The following is a 16,557-nucleotide window of genomic DNA, read 5'->3' as shown; positions in this document are numbered from 1 at the left end:
CAAACTTTCAACCCCTTTTTCACCACCTTGGGGGATGAATTTTCGAAAACGCAGAAATTAATTTTCTTGTTTTTTAATATAGTACATTTCTACGAAGTTTCAAGGTCCTAGCTTAAAATAAAATTTGCACCCCAGGATAAAGTTTCATCCCCTTTTTTACCCCCTTAGAGGTTGAATTACCTAAAACGTCGCAATTACTTTTTTTTTGTCATCGGCTATTATGCCTTTCTAAGAAGTTTCAAAGCATTTGTAATGGATTCAAACTTTCAACCCCTTTTTAACCCTGTTAGGGGATGAATTTTCAAAAACGCTGAAATTACTTTTCCCGTCTTATAATAATATCCCCATATACAAAGTTTCAAGTGTAACACTCACAAAAATATTTGATCTCCATACAAACTTTCAACCCCTTTTTCTCCACCTTGGGGGATGAATTTTCGAAAAGGCAGAAATTAATTTTCTTGTTTTTTAATATAGTACATTTTTACGAAGTTTCAAGGTCCTAGCTTAAAATAAAATTTGCACCCCAGGACAAAGTTTCATCCCCTTTTTTACCCCCTTAGAGGTTGAATTACCTAAAACGTCGCAATTACTTTTTTTTTGTCATCGGCTATTATGCCTTTCTAAGAAGTTTCAAAGCATTTGTAATGGATTCAAACTTTCAACCCCTTTTTAACCCTGTTAGGGGATGAATTTTCAAAAACGCTGAAATTACTTTTCCCGTCTTATAATAATATCCCCATATACAAAGTTTCAAGTCTAACACTCACAAAAATATTTGATCTCCATACAAACTTTCAACCCCTTTTTCACCACCTTGGGGGATGAATTTTCGAAAACGCAGAAATTAATTTTCTTGTTTTTTAATATAGTACATTTCTACGAAGTTTCAAGGTCCTAGCTTAAAATAAAATTTGCACCCCAGGACAAAGTTTCATCCCCTTTTTTACCCCCTTAGAGGTTGAATTACCTAAAACGTCGCAATTACTTTTTTTTTGTCATCGGCTATTATGCCTTTCTAAGAAGTTTCAAAGCATTTGTAATGGATTCAAACTTTCAACCCCTTTTTAACCCTGTTAGGGGATGAATTTTCAAAAACGCTGAAATTACTTTTCCAGTCTTATAATAATATCCCCGTATACAAAGTTTCAAGTCCAACACTCACAAAAATATTTGATCTCCATACAAACTTTCAACCCCTTTTTCACCACCTTGGGGGATGAATTTTCGAAAACGCAGAAATTAATTTTCTTGTTTTTTAATATAGTACATTTTTACGAAGTTTCAATGTCCTAGCTTAAAATAAAATTTGCACCCCAGGACAAAGTTTCATCCCCTTTTTTACCCCCTTAGAGGTTGAATTACCTAAAACGTCGCAATTACTTTTTTTTGTCATCGGCTATTATGCCTTTCTAAGAAGTTTCAAAGCATTTGTAATGGATTCAAACTTTCAACCCCTTTTTAACCCTGTTAGGGGATGAATTTTCAAAAACGCTGAAATTACTTTTCCCGTCTTATAATAATATCCCCATATACAAAGTTTCAAGTCCAACACTCACAAAAATATTTGATCTCCATACAAACTTTCAACCCCTTTTTCACCACCTTGGGGGATGAATTTTCGAAAACGCAGAAATTAATTTTCTTGTTTTTTAATATAGTACATTTTTACAAAGTTTCAAATTCCTCGCTTGAAATAAAACTTGCACCCCATACAACCTTTCATCCCCTTTTTAACCCCCTTAGGGGTTGAATTTTTCAAAATCGCTTCTTATCTCTTGTACACTTTACAAATTCAACCTAGTGTGCAAATTTCAACTTTCTAGCTTTTGTAGTTTCGGCTCTGCGTTGATGAATCAGTCAGTCAGTCAGTCAGTCAGTCAGTCAGTCAGGACACTTGCATTTATATATATAGATTGACAAACGACAATGTCTGACCAAGTCATAAAAATTAACAAAGTGCGGCCCGCGTCACCTACGTTAGCTACTATGTGGCCCTTGGCTGCTAAAAGGTTGCCGACCGCTGCCCTAACTGAATAAAATTGTTCTCGATATAATCACTCTCTCAACCCCCAGAAGATTTTCAAGTCCACTATTTAATAAAACCTACTACCTAACTACCTATTTACGAAGTTTGAAGTACCTAGCTTTAAAAAAAATTTGAACCCTCTACCGACTCTCAACCCCTGTTTAAACTTTTAGGGGATGAATTTTTAAAAAGGCTGAAATTACTTTTCTTGTATTGTAATAATATGCCTTTATACAACGATTCAAGTCCCGCACTCAAGTAAATATTTGGGTTCCATACAAATTTTCGACCCCCTTCACCACCTTGGGGGATGAATTATCAAAGACTCTGAAATCAGTTTTCTTTTCTCTTAATAAAATATTTTTTTACGAAACTTCAAGTTCCTAGCTTTAAATAAAATTATAACCTATACAATCTTTCAACCCCTTTTTAACCCTGTTATGGGATGAATTTTTAAAAACGCTGAAATCAGTTTTCTTGTATTCTAATAATATGGCTTTATACAAAGATTTAAGTCCCGCACTCTCAAAAATATTTGATCTCCATACAAACTTTCAACCCCTTTTTCACCTCCTCGGGGGATGAATTTTTAAAAACGCTGAATAAGTTTTTTGTTTTTTTTTTAATAAAATACCTTTTTACGAAGTTTCAAGTTCCTAGCTTTAAATAAAATTTGAACCCTATACAAACTTTCAACCCCTTTTTAACCCTGTTATGGGATGAATTTTTAAAAACGCTGAAATTAGTTTTCTTGTATTCTAATAATATGGCTTTATACAAAGATTTAAGTCCCGCACTCTCAAAAATATTTGATCTCCATACAAACTTTCAACCCCTTTTTCACCTCCTCGGGGGATGAATTTTTAAAAACGCTGAATAAGTTTATTTGTTTTTTTTTTAATAAAATACCTTTTCACGAAGTTTCAAGTTCCTAGCTTTAAATAAAATTTGAACCCTATACAAACTTTCAACCCCTTTTGGACCCTTATAGGGGATGAATTTTTAAAAACGCTGAAATTACTTTTCTCGTATTCTAATAATATGTCATTATACAAAGATTCAAGTCCCGTACTTACAAAAAATTTTGACCTCCATACAAATTTTCAACCCCTTTTTCACCACCTTAAATGTTGAATTTTGAAAAACGCTGACAATAGTTTTCTTCTCTTTTAATGAAATAACTTTTTACGAAGTTACAAATTAGTAGCTTAAAATAAAGTTTAAACCCTATACAATCTTTTAACCCCTTTTTAACCATTTTAAGGGATGAATCTTTGAAAACGCTGAAATTACTTTTCTTGAGATCTAATAATATGGCTTTATACAAAGATTCAAGTCCCGCACTCTAAAAAATATTTAATCTTCGTACAAACTTTCAACCCCTTTTTCACCACCTCGGGGGATGAATTTAAAAAAAAACTGAAATTAGTTTTGTTGTTTTTTAATTTAATACCTTTTTGCGAAGTTTCAAGGTCCTAGCTTAAAATAAAATTTGCACCCCAAGACAAAGTTTCATCCCCTTTTTTACCCTCTTAGGGGTTGAATTTCCTAAAACGTCGCAATTAATTTTTTTTTAATCGGCTATTATGCCTATCTAAAAAGTTTCAAAGCATTTGTAATGGATTCAAACTTTCAACCCCTTTTTAACCCTGTTAGGGGATGAATTATTAAAAACACTGAAATTACTTTTCCTATCTTATAATAATATACCCATATACAAAGTTGCAAGTCCCACACTCACAAAAATATTTGATCTCCATACAAACTTTCAACCCCTTTTTCACCGCCTTGGGGGATGAATTTTTGAAAACGCTGTAATTAGTTTTCTTATTTTTTTATATAATACATTTTTACAAAGTTTCAAATTCCTAGCTTAATATAAATCTTGAACCCCATACAACCTTTCATCCCCTTTTTAACCCTTTTAAAGGATGAATTTTTAACCCTTAACACGGCAAGACATGAAATAATGTATCCACCTATCTTATGGAATGTTTTTAGGAATAGTAATGAGTTAAAAAGTACTATAATTTGCGAAAAAAAAATTAAAAAATTCTGAAAGTAGGGTTTTTAGGATGTCCGTTAAAACGGACATTGCCATGAACCTTATAGATTTATTGCTCCCAAGGGTGTCCTAAAAAACGGACAACGCTGTCATACAGTTTCAAAAAATGAAACAGAATAAAGTATTACATGGCAAGAAAATTGTAAATTCTTTAAATAAAACACTAGTAAATGTTTTGGAAAACGTTTAATTACAATATCAAATCGAAAAAACTTATGTGAAACATAATAATACTATATTTACTTCCAGTGTTCATGTATAGAATGACCCACATACCGAAATATTAAATCAAAACTATACATTTCAAGGCTACTTATACATGCAAAATAGGCTCATAAAGCTAGTTACACATTACAATTATTTTAAGTAACATTGCTATACTAAAGTGACCAAACCATTTAACACTATGATCTCACAGTTCTATGTCTTGCTTGTTTCCTTATCACACGGACTATCTGAAACCTAAGCTGGTGGTAGAGAAAAGCTGTCGTTCCTGTTAAAAGTTTAGATGTTTTTCAGTCCCAATGGCATCTCGAACAATTCTGGGATTATATCGCTCCTCCTTAGCAAGAATCAGAGGCTTATGCACATCATTCTCCCAGGCTGCAGACTTTGGTTGGCGGTCCTTGACAACAACTATATATATGTTCCTGTACCCAAGTAGAAATGCTTTCATCTCCTTCCCATCCTTTACTACGTCTGCCCCACATACAACTCGATTCAAATTTAAGTATTTACTCTCCTGAATTTTGAAGGGATTACATTTTACAGGCCTCGGGAATTGTAACATCTTCTTCATCGACTTGAAAAAGGTTTTAACCGTAGCACATTTCAAGACGTGCCAATCATTTGAATACTGAAGCGAATTATGCGTTTGCTGACGTGGAATTAAGTTTTGTAGATGGAGTACTAGGGGACAGGTCGTGTTCAGGTCGACTCATTATATTATTAACAACGTTTTCACACAAGGACGTTTGACTTCGAAATCATCTATAAGTACAGATTCACGATGTGGTGCACTAAACTTTAATAGCATGGCAATAAGAATAATAGTACGTGTCTTCGTAAATGAATCGATCTATATTTGTCCATCATATCTGACATCTCCGGAGAAAGTGACATGGCTGAAAGAGAGTCGGATTGGGGCAAGGTACGTACAAGCTGTCTCTAGTAGTAAAATCTCGCCATCGTCGTTTTTTTATTATCTCACTCCTCTGAGTCAGATGGTGGAACCACCTGAAACTAAAATACAATAAAATGTATACATATAGTCATGTATCACACAATCCCAACGCAACGTCAGCCTATAAAATGACAATAAATTAAAAAATATATATATAATCAAAGTATGGCAATGTCCGTTTTATGTCACAATCGTGTCTGCGCACAAGGCGGCACGGTCCGTTTTTTAGGACGTGCATGCATGGTACTTGGTGACCAGTACTATCGACAATGTCACAAAAATGGGACAAGATTTATTTCACAGTTTTTGACTTATAATTAATCTATGATTTAATGAACTTTATATATAGTAACAATCTTTAACTCACCTAGTAATAATATCAACACAATGAAAGCACTTTAGCCTGTTACTTTATATTCTACGACGTCAGGAACACACTCCGTCGCAAATTCAGCAAATTTCATATTTCAATTGGCGCTTGCGCATAAACCGAATGTTGCCTGATATTGCCATAAGCTAGAAAAAAAAGTACAATTCTTGCACTTTCTTCAACGTACTTCCTTTTCTAGCTCGCACATAGTGTTTAAACTTGGCGGCGCATTTAGTAGCTGTACTAAAAAAGGGACATAAACGTTTTAAGGGTTAAAAACGCTGAAATTACTTTTCTTGAGTTCTAATAATATGGCTTTATACAAAGACTCAAGTCCCGCACTCTCAATAATACTTGATCTCCGTACAAACTTTCAACCCCTTTTTCACCACCTCGGGGGATGAATTTTTAAAAACGCTGAAATTAGTTTTCTTGTTTTTTAATTTAATACCTTTTTGCAAAGTTTCAAGGTCCTAGCTTAAAATAAAATTTGCACCCCAAGACAAAGTTTCATCCCCTTTTTTACCCCCTTAGGGGTTGAATTTCCCAAAACGTCGCAATTACTTTATTTTGTAATCGGCTATTATGCCTTTCTAAGAAGTTTCAAAGCATTTGTTATGGATTTTAACTTACAACCCCTTTTTAACCCTGTTAGGGGATGAAGTTTCAAAAACGCTGAAATTACTTTTCCTGTCTTATAATAATATACCCATATGCAAAGTTTCAAGTCCCACACTCACAAAAATATTTGATCTCCATACAAACATTCAACCCCTTTTTCACCACCTTGGGGAATGAATTTTCGAAAACGCTGAAATTAGTTTTCTTATTTTTTTATATAATATATTTTGACAAAATTTCAAATTCCTAGCTTAAAATAAATATTGAACCCCATACAACCTTTCATCCCCTTTTTAACCCTTTTAAGGGATGAATTTTTAAAAACGCTGAAATTACTTTTCTCGAGTTCTAATAATATGGCTTTATATAAAGACTCAAGTCCCGCACCCTCAATAATATTTAATCTCCGTACAAACTTTCAACCCCTTTTTCACCACCTCGGGGGATGAATTTTTAAAAACGCTGAAATTAGTTTTCTTGTTTTTTAATTTAATACCTTTTTGCAAAGTTTCAAGGTCCTAGCTTAAAATAAAATTTGCACCCCAAGACAAAGTTTCATCCCCTTTTTTACCCCCTTAGGGGTTGAATTTCCTAAAACGTCGCAATTACTTTGTTTTGTAATCGGCTATTATGCCTTTCTAAGAAGTTTCAAAGCATTTGTAATGGATTCAAACTTTCAACCCCTTTTTAACCCTGTTAGGGGACGAATTTTCAAAAACGCTGAAATTACTTTTCCTGACTTATAATAATATACCCATATACAAAGTTTCAAGTCTCACACTCACAAAAATATTTGATCTCCATACAAACTTTCAACCCCTTTTTCACCACCTTGGGGGATGAATTTTCGAAAACGCTGAAATTAGTTTTCTTGTTTTTTAATATAATACATTTTCACAAAGTTTCAAATTCCTAGCTTAAACTAAAACTTGAACCCCATACAACCTTTCATCCCCTTTTTAACCCCCTTAGGGGTTGAATTTTTCAAAATCGGTTCTTATCTCTTGTACACTTTACAAATGCAACCTCGTGTCCAAATTTCAACTTTCTAGCTTTTGTAGTTTCGGCTCTGCGTTGATGAATCAGTCAGTCAGTCAGTCAGTCAGTCAGGACACTTGCATTTATATATATAGATTAGATACTTACCATCATATTTCATCATATTTTTATCTTTAGATTTTAAGGCGTTATAAATTATCATCTTAACTTAATTAATTGATCTTGACATCGGATCAATTAATAAAAATAATGGCCTCCACTTTAAACAGCCAGACGCAGTACCAGACGCCCGGATCTAGTAATAAAGGATCTAGTATTAAACTAACTGGAGGTGTTCCGTTGCTTCCAAATTGTTTACTTCTTTCCGAGGCCAACTCAGTCTATAATGAAGTAATACTAATATACCTACCTGTGTTGTAAATCGCTCTTGGCAAATATCCAATAGAGTACCGCACGTGTCGTTTATTTCAAACAAAATAGACTCCTAATCCCTAAATCGTCACATTATTTCTAGTCAGAAGCCAGAAAAATAAGATACTCAACTCCAGCTTTACTTTCAAAATGATCTCGCCGCGTAAGAAAATATTTGAAGATAAATAAGGCTTTGTTACATATATCGAGTAATACCGAAGTGTGTTTTCTTCAATATCCCGGAACTATACCTAACCTTTAGCCACCCATAAAAAGCTGTATCATTCCATTGTATTTTGAATTGTTGAAGTGAAAACTTTTTTAACGGCGCTGTGCACTTTTTGTGATGGGGAAAAAATGTTAAACTCGCGAGAGGTAAGATTCGTAAGACGTAAGACGAACACGTGACCTGATCGAAAAACTGTTAGGTACAATGTCATTGAGTTTTTCTTTATTGATTTAAATGCCATCTAGTGAGTTTCCCTCTAACTGGTACTAATATAACTCGGGTACTAACAGTGATGTGCTTAGGTGTTTCAAGTAATGCGACGAAATAACGCTAGATGGCGTTAACCTCAATTATACATAGTGCTGCAGACTTTTTGCACTAGTCATTGAGTTTTCACTTCTGCCGGCACTCTTGGAGTGCAACTCGTTGTTTTTTATTTTGACATATCAAAATTGCTCTTGTCTTAGCGAGTTCTGATTCCTGGGCCGCTAGAAGGACTAAGGCTAATAAAGACAAGAATATGAACCCTAAAAACATAATTATAATACTTGCTAGAGTTGCGAGTCTTGTGACACTTATGACAAACTTGGAAATTCCTATACGCCACTGTGAGACTCGCAACTTTTGCCAACTCGTGAGTAACAAAGAGTGCTTAATTCAAACTTGGGAAAACTTATACTACTTACACAAGAGCTTTGATTATTTTGCGATTACTCTGCACGTCTACGTGACTTAAAATCGTTTAAGTATATACTTTTAAGAGATTTAAGCACGTTGACGTAGTTTTACTTAAGTTACACACATAATGGAAGTACCTAATATAATAATCCTAATATTGAAAAGTGTTATAATATTACCTAATATAAATAATCAGTACAGTACGCATTATTTATAAACATTTGATTACAAAACGTTAACAAACCCGGATTTGTAAATCAACTACATAATTACATTGTAATTATCGCGTAGGCGCTGTTAGGACGTGCCGCCGGACCGTGAAATGACTGTCCAACTGCAGTTATGTGACGTGACGTGAAAATTCCGGTTGGTGCCTAGTCTAATGAATTCGCGTTGGCGACTCCTTTCAACCAAACCGAATAGTTGATATCAGAGTTGGCCACTCATTATTAAAATCGGTTATTTGACTAAAAAATTAAAAATGCCTTATCACTTTTTAATATAAATTTAATTAAATCAACTAATTTATCAGAAAATAGATCGCCTATCAACTATATCTAATTACGATTATTTAAATTGATTGAAATCTTTCTAATTGAAATATCTCTTCCAAGTAAGTGTTATTACAAGATATATATTATTAATTGTATTAGCCTAGGAACTTCATCATTTATCAAAATTTTATGCGATACGACCATTCAAAGTGTAGGTATTATTGCATAGTAGGTAGGTATAAACAAATGTAACTGTTAACGAAGTAGGTATACATGTTATTTTAAATATGATTTAATTAACTAAAACGTTAGTCGTCTATTCGAATAATAAATGGTACCTACCGTATTATCAGAATCACTTTGAATTCGCAATTAAGTAAAGTGATTAAGAATAACGTTTCCATTATCAATCTAAGTTTCAATCAAGCTAATTTTTGTACAACTCTGATAAATAAATAATAAATAGATAAATGAAGCTTTGTTGTGACAGGCTGACAGGCGTGTCTCACCCCACGATTTCGTCGCTTTGCTACAGGTAGCTAAAAGCGATGCTAAAAGTACATCCGTTCGGCCCCAATTTTGGGGAAAGCCATAAGCCGCGCGTGGCGCTGTCGCCACCTAGCGGCCATATCTGTGCTGATCGTAACAGACACGTTTTGTTAGGTTAGAGAATGAGTCTTCTGTACTTAGTACTATTATTTATTCTGTGGTTGTGATTACGGTGAAGAAAGTTGTTGCGGCACGTCGACGATGCCTGACCGTAAAATTGCAGTTTAACTCAGCTTGATAAACGACAACAATGGATGACTTTGAATACGAATTTCATAATTCAAAGGCTAATGAATTAACAACTGTACCGAATTCTTCAAATTTTCAATAACCGGGTTTGTAACTCTTGTCATTTAAGTAACTAGTTGTTTCTAATTTATTTCTATTCGGTTTTGTAATTGAAATCTTAATAAAAGCGTATCTGTCGCTGTTAAAATATTAAATGTTATTGCCGGTACAATAAGCAGCATATAATTTAAAAAAAATGCTTACTGAGGTAGGTATGATAAGTCAATTCAGTATGATAAGTTAATGCACTTGTTTATTTTAAATTAGATAAATCTAAATAAACGTTTTGCAGAAAGTTGCGGCGGCGCGTCGGCGGCGCCCGACCGTGAAATTGCAGTCGGACTGCACTTAGACGACGTGATAATTCACCGTGCGGCGCCCGGCCTAATCCGCGCTTTCAGCAGAACCGTTACACTCGCGAATATGATAATGAACTAAAAAACATTGCCCGCGAATTTAGTTAAGCTAAGCGCTAAGCGAATCAAAGTTATAAAAAAATCAAGTATTACATCAATTAATTACAATATATAAATTGCATAAGTATATACCTAATCAATTTTCGACGAAACCTAATGTCACCAGGGCATAATAAGTAGTCCCTAGGACACTGGCCGCATTTCCCCGCTGTATGGCTAATGTAGTGTAAGCTAAGCCTTTAGGCAAAATATGACCCTGCTCGTAAGTTGCCAACTGATATTAAAAACGAGTCAATATACATTTATATATTAAAACCTGATTGATTGTGCCTCGGGTCCTGCTTCAAAAATAAAAAATAAACATCAGTACTTACGTCACCAAACGAATTGCATCAAGTAAGATAATTTTAACAAACGCTAACACTGGCCATCGTTAACTGTTCACCACGTTTTTTAGGGTTCCGTACCCAAAGGGTAAAAAACGGAACCCTATTACTAAGACTTCGCTGTCCATCCGTCCATCCGTCCGTCCGTCCGTCTGTCACCAGGCTGTATCTCATAAACAGTTGAAATTTTCACAAATGATGTATCTTTGTTGCCGCTATAACATCAAATACTAAAAATAAAATAAATATTTAAGGGGGGCTCCCATATAACAAACACGATTTTTTTTGCTCTAGTTTTTGTTGATGGTGCGCAACCCTACGTGCGCGAGTACGACTCGCACTTGGCCGGTTTTTTATTTAAAATTCTCGCTGGTCACTCATTGTGGTCGTAACATGCAGACGTTTTGTTTTTTAGGGTCCTGGCGGAAATCGGAATGCAAATTAACCTATTACATACACTTTGTGTTCCGTCAATACTTCAACTAGTCAGCTAGCCAGTCTCTCAAGATGCCAAGATGGCAACGTGAATAAAATAAGGCCTGACCACCTGTGGCAACTTTATACTTAAGTAGGAACATACAACATACAACCTGCAGCTACTGTGTAAATACGTACGTACGTACCTACAAGGTACAACCAACTTTTATCAACAACGTTAGCTATGTCAGCCACATGTGAGAACCAGCCACCAAAGCAACGGAGTTAAGAGAATAACAGTCACCGTGGAGTTATTCGGTATTGAGGACTAAATGAATAACTTCGCAGTTATTCGTTCAGGGTAAGCCTAAGCCCAAAATTGTAAAGTCTATTTCACATTGCATTATCCTTTTCAACTAAAGAAAATAACGTGGCTTTCCTTGTAGGTATCAGGTAGGTACCTACCCAGTTACTTTTATAAATAGCGAGCTCGGCCTTCGTATACCTACTTCTATTCGTATACCTAGGTACCTACATTTCACGGTTGGAACCCTTGAAGCATGAAGCCCACTCCTCTTCACATTTTTTTAATGAGACACGTGTAGGTACCATATGAGGATTAACTTCGAAAAAGCGTCTACAAAGTAGTACAGAGTCTGTAAGCCGCTTTGCGCAAAAAACCTTAAATTGGAATTAGCGTGGGAATAAATGAAAATAGAAAAGCCACTTCCATTTGAAGCTATTATGCGAAAATGTCGTGAGATAAGGGTATCAATTCGACGTTTATTGGCAATATTATAGGCGGGGAGATGGTGACATTGGAGACAATGAAAATATATTAGGGCTTCCAAATACCGGACTTCTCACAATACCGGTATTAATCCCGGGATCCCGGTATTGGATATGAATCGCTTAAAAATATATAGTTTTATTAAAAAGGGGAATTAAAAAGACTCACTGGAATACCAGATATGACCTAAAAGATATTACAACAACAAACAATGCCGCCATCAGCAACAATTATATTTCACGTTCCAGTTGGCAATAATTTTATCCAATTTGTTGACTTCACCTCACCAGTCACATTAGTAGTCCAACTTAACCAACTAGACAATATTTTTTCAAATTTCCGTCAAAATTGGTTTGCCATTATTATAGTTATCTTATGAGAATTAATTATGTTAATGTTAATGTCACTATCATCATATTGATCACTCACATAACTTCAGGATCTGACGCATAGGCAACGATCTTGTTTCAATAATAAAATGAGGGCTAGAGACCAGTTAGAGTTAGACCAAGTAAAGTCTGCAATGATTTTGATAGCATACCTACGTAGTACGCAGTGCAAGTGTTATTTGTACGTCATAATTTCATAGAAGTTTGACGTTTAAAATAACACTTGCACTGCGCGTGCTATCAAAATTGTTGCAAACTTTTCTTGGTCTAACTCTAGATACGTCTGAGGTTTAGTTCATAAGCTTTTTGATACAACCGAACATAATGGATTAAAAGGGTTTATACTGCGCATTTCCCTCGTTTTTAGGGTTCCGTATCCAAAGGGTAAAAACGGGACCCTATTACTAAGACTCCGCTGTCCGTCCGTCCGTCCATCCGTCCGTCCGTCCATCCGTCCGTCCGTCCGTCCGTCTGTCACCAGGCTGTATCTCATGAACCGTGATAGCTAGGTAGTTGAAATTTTCACAGATGATGTATTTCTGTTGCCGCTATAACAACAAATACTAAAAACAGAATAAGATTTAAGTGGGGCTCCCATACAACAAACGTGATTTTTGACCGAAGTTAAGCAAAAACTCATTTGAATTTTATTACTGTAAAAAGTTCCCGGTAATAAGTAGGTAAAGGTAGGTAGGTACTATAGTCGACCACTAACGCGATCGCAAATCGTGACCTATGTACAGTATCTATCTACAAGTTACATACATAGTTTACAGCAAGTTTACAGACTCGTCTTTTATGATATTGCACTTTCCTTACACAAAAAAAAACGTACTGACATCTAGTGAATAGAGTTCGTCGAAAGTTGAACAGAATGTAAAGTTCGGGTTAAATGTTTTATATCGCGAAAAGGTTGATTTCGGTCACCGCTGTACCGCTGCCTATTGTCAAGCGACCCGCATTGTCCGCGAAAAAGTTTTGTTTTCTACCACAAAGACACACAAAAATTTACGACAGTTTCCTAGCAATTTCATGATTAATCTGGCCAGACTTCGTAATTCCACCCTCCGTTGTTCTCATATTTGCAATTTATCTATAACGGCGGGAAAACTTCGAGCTTGTGCCAGAATTTTACCGAAAGTAAGTTTACTTATTGTATGAAAGATTCTAAAGCCATTCATTAATTATGCAAGGTATTCGCAGGGATAAGTTGTGCATCATGGAGCAAAGAGCTATAATTTCGAAGTTTAAACTCGTACACAACGCAGAAAATCTAACTTTCATAATTTTAAGTCAGAAAGTTGTTACATAGTTTATTTTGGAAAGTCCTTTAAAGTCTGCTGAAAATTGTTTAGTGTCTTGACCTTTTATCCGGGGTTGGCCCTGATTTGTAAGCATTTTATTAGAACGCTGGGGCGGTGTAATCAGTGACACATCTGCGCTCTGATAAAGGCTGACTCATGCTACACCGTGCCGAGCCCTCGCCGTTGACTTGCCGGACGTTAGCGTTACCTTCCTACCTTCCTACCTGCGTGTAGTATCGCCATTTTGTTGCTGTCTTCTCAAACAAAGGCACACAGCATGCCACTGACAGCATACGGCTTCTACCGTATACCTAGATCATTAGATCAAGGCGTAGCGCCAATAAGAGTTCAGTGCCATCCGGAGACCAAGCCGCACGTCAAATATTGAAATATTAGGTACCTAATAGTCGTACATTTCACATACCTACCTTAGTTAATTTACTCGTATCTAATAACTATTTGCTGCATGTTCGCATTTAACTATTATGATAGCTGTATCTACCGTTATTATAAATATAAATAAATAAAAATTTACGGATGATTTCGCGGTCAACGCACAGAATAACTAATATATAGTACTACTCAACGCTCGGCCGCAGTAAAAGTGTAGGTACCTATTGATTGGGACGGACGTCAATCGTATCGGGCACGGCACGGCGTATACGTAGCGCATATCCTTAATCAAACCTAACGGGGCCAAGGGACAGTCTCAGCAGGGCAGACGGATGCCCCTGAGAGAGGAATGACCTAACGTCGTTGAGCGTAATTTCCGAAGAGGGTCATCAGGAAGATATAATGCCATTTATCTACCCTTGATGTCTTTTTAAGTGCGGACCCACTTAACCCTCGCGGGGCATAGGCTGTTGCTTATTCGACATTACAGAATATACCATTGTAGGTATGCATATTATGGCTATTTCTTCTTTAAGTTGTACATGTAGGAGCACGACAATGTAGCACTTAAGAGGAAAGGAGACGGCCGGACGGCCACTTTTCTATACAAACGTACACGTAGTCTCCCCATCTTCCTCTCTGAAAATATGTTTACATTAACCATAAGCCATAAGCTATGCCCCTACGTTTGACTTTTTTCGATATCTTTACTCACCAGTTCGACTCGTTTCGTACTTAGCCGGTTTTTTTTATTACCTAGTAAGTAGGTAGGTATTTTACTGTAGTCAACTGGTCAATTTTATTTTATTTTCAACCGAGGAGTATCGCTACGAAGGTTTCGCTAGTGAGTCGTCAGATCATTTCGTAATTAGGCTACTGCAGTTTATTCGTCATCGGTTAACGTCCCGGCGTCTTCCAGGTGTACTTTACCCGGTGACGAAAATGTACCTACTGCTTGGATATAGGCTTGGATTAAAAACGTTCGGGAAAACTGGCATCTTTTCTATAACGTTTACGATTTGGATACCTATCTATCCATCCTATCATAATATTTATCAAGATAGTCTTATGTACCTACATAAGACGTTCTTGATAAATATTTTGAAAAGTAAGAATATTTTGTATTGTAGAAGGTTTTTAGGGTTCCGTAGCCAAATGGCAAAAAACGGAACCCTTATAGATTCGTCATGTCTGTCTGTCTGTCTGACTGTCCGTCTGTCCGTCTGTCCGTCTGTCTGTCCGTCCGTATGTCACAGCCACTTTTCTCCGAAACTATAAGAACTATACTGTTGAAACTTGGTAAGTAGATGTATTTTGTGAACCGCATTAAGATTTTCACACAAAAATAGAAAAAAAACAATAAATTTTTGGGGTTCCCCATACTTCGAACTGAAACTCAAAAATTTTTTTTTCATCAAACCCATACGTGTGGGGTATCTATGGATAGGTCTTCAAAAATGATATTGAGGTTTCTAATATCATTTTTTTCTAAACTGAATAGTTTGCGCGAGAGACACTTCCAAAGTGGTAAAATGTGTGTGTCCCCCCCTGTAACTTCTAAAATAAGAGAATGATAATACTAAAAAAAATATATGATGTACATTACCATGTAAACTTCCACCAAAAATTAGTTTGAACGAGATCTAGTAAGTAGTTTTTTTTTATACGTCATAAATCGCCTAAATACGGAACCCTTCATGGGCGAGTCCGACTCGCACTTGGCCGCTTTTTTACATGCCTATAAGGATACAGTTAGAAAAGGCATTGAAGTCGGTTTATTGTATGGTATCGACAGGAAAGACGCATAATTTCATAATTAAGTAGGTAGAGTAGAGTCTGTTCGGAAAGAGGAGAGTAGTGGAATGCATTGGACGGATTGCGCCTCATACATTCCACGACACGACTCTTTTCTTTCTGCATGCACAGACCTAGAGTTATATATACTATTTACATAGATAGGTACGTACGTGTCTAATTAGATACACTTATGAATAATGATTACTAGCTGTTGCCCGCGACTTCGTTCGCGTGGAGTTGTATGTTGCTGGTAATATATTTTATATGAGCATAGGGCATTATGCAGCAAAAGATAGCGGTCCTCTTCTTCTTCTTTATTTGCCATGCCCTAACGGATGTCGGCGACCACCTAAAGAAGATAGCAGTAGGGACGGTTAATCATTTGTAATTATAATAAAATTATACAAAGCATGAGATTTGTCTGCCACAAACTACATACTTATGAAGTTTCAAGCCCCTAACTGAAAAAAAACAGTTCCTCTCCACCCCCTTAGAAGATGTTCAAGTCCACTATTAAAAAAAAAAGTTCGCTTCCGATGCAAACTTTCAACCCTTTTTCACCGTCATGACTTGAGGGATGAATTTTCAAAAACGCTGAAACGAGTTTTCGTCTCTTTGAATAAAATACCTTTGAGTACATACGAAGTTTCAAGTTCCTAGCTTATAATAATAAATAAACCCCATACAAATTTTCAACCCCTTTTTAACCATTTAAAAGGATGAATTTTTAAAAACGCTGAAATAACTTT

The sequence above is a fragment of the Cydia amplana genome, chromosome 8 (assembly GCF_948474715.1).
Source record: "Cydia amplana chromosome 8, ilCydAmpl1.1, whole genome shotgun sequence".
Taxonomy (NCBI): domain Eukaryota; kingdom Metazoa; phylum Arthropoda; class Insecta; order Lepidoptera; family Tortricidae; genus Cydia; species Cydia amplana.
Note: the sequence above shows the minus strand (reverse complement) of the source record.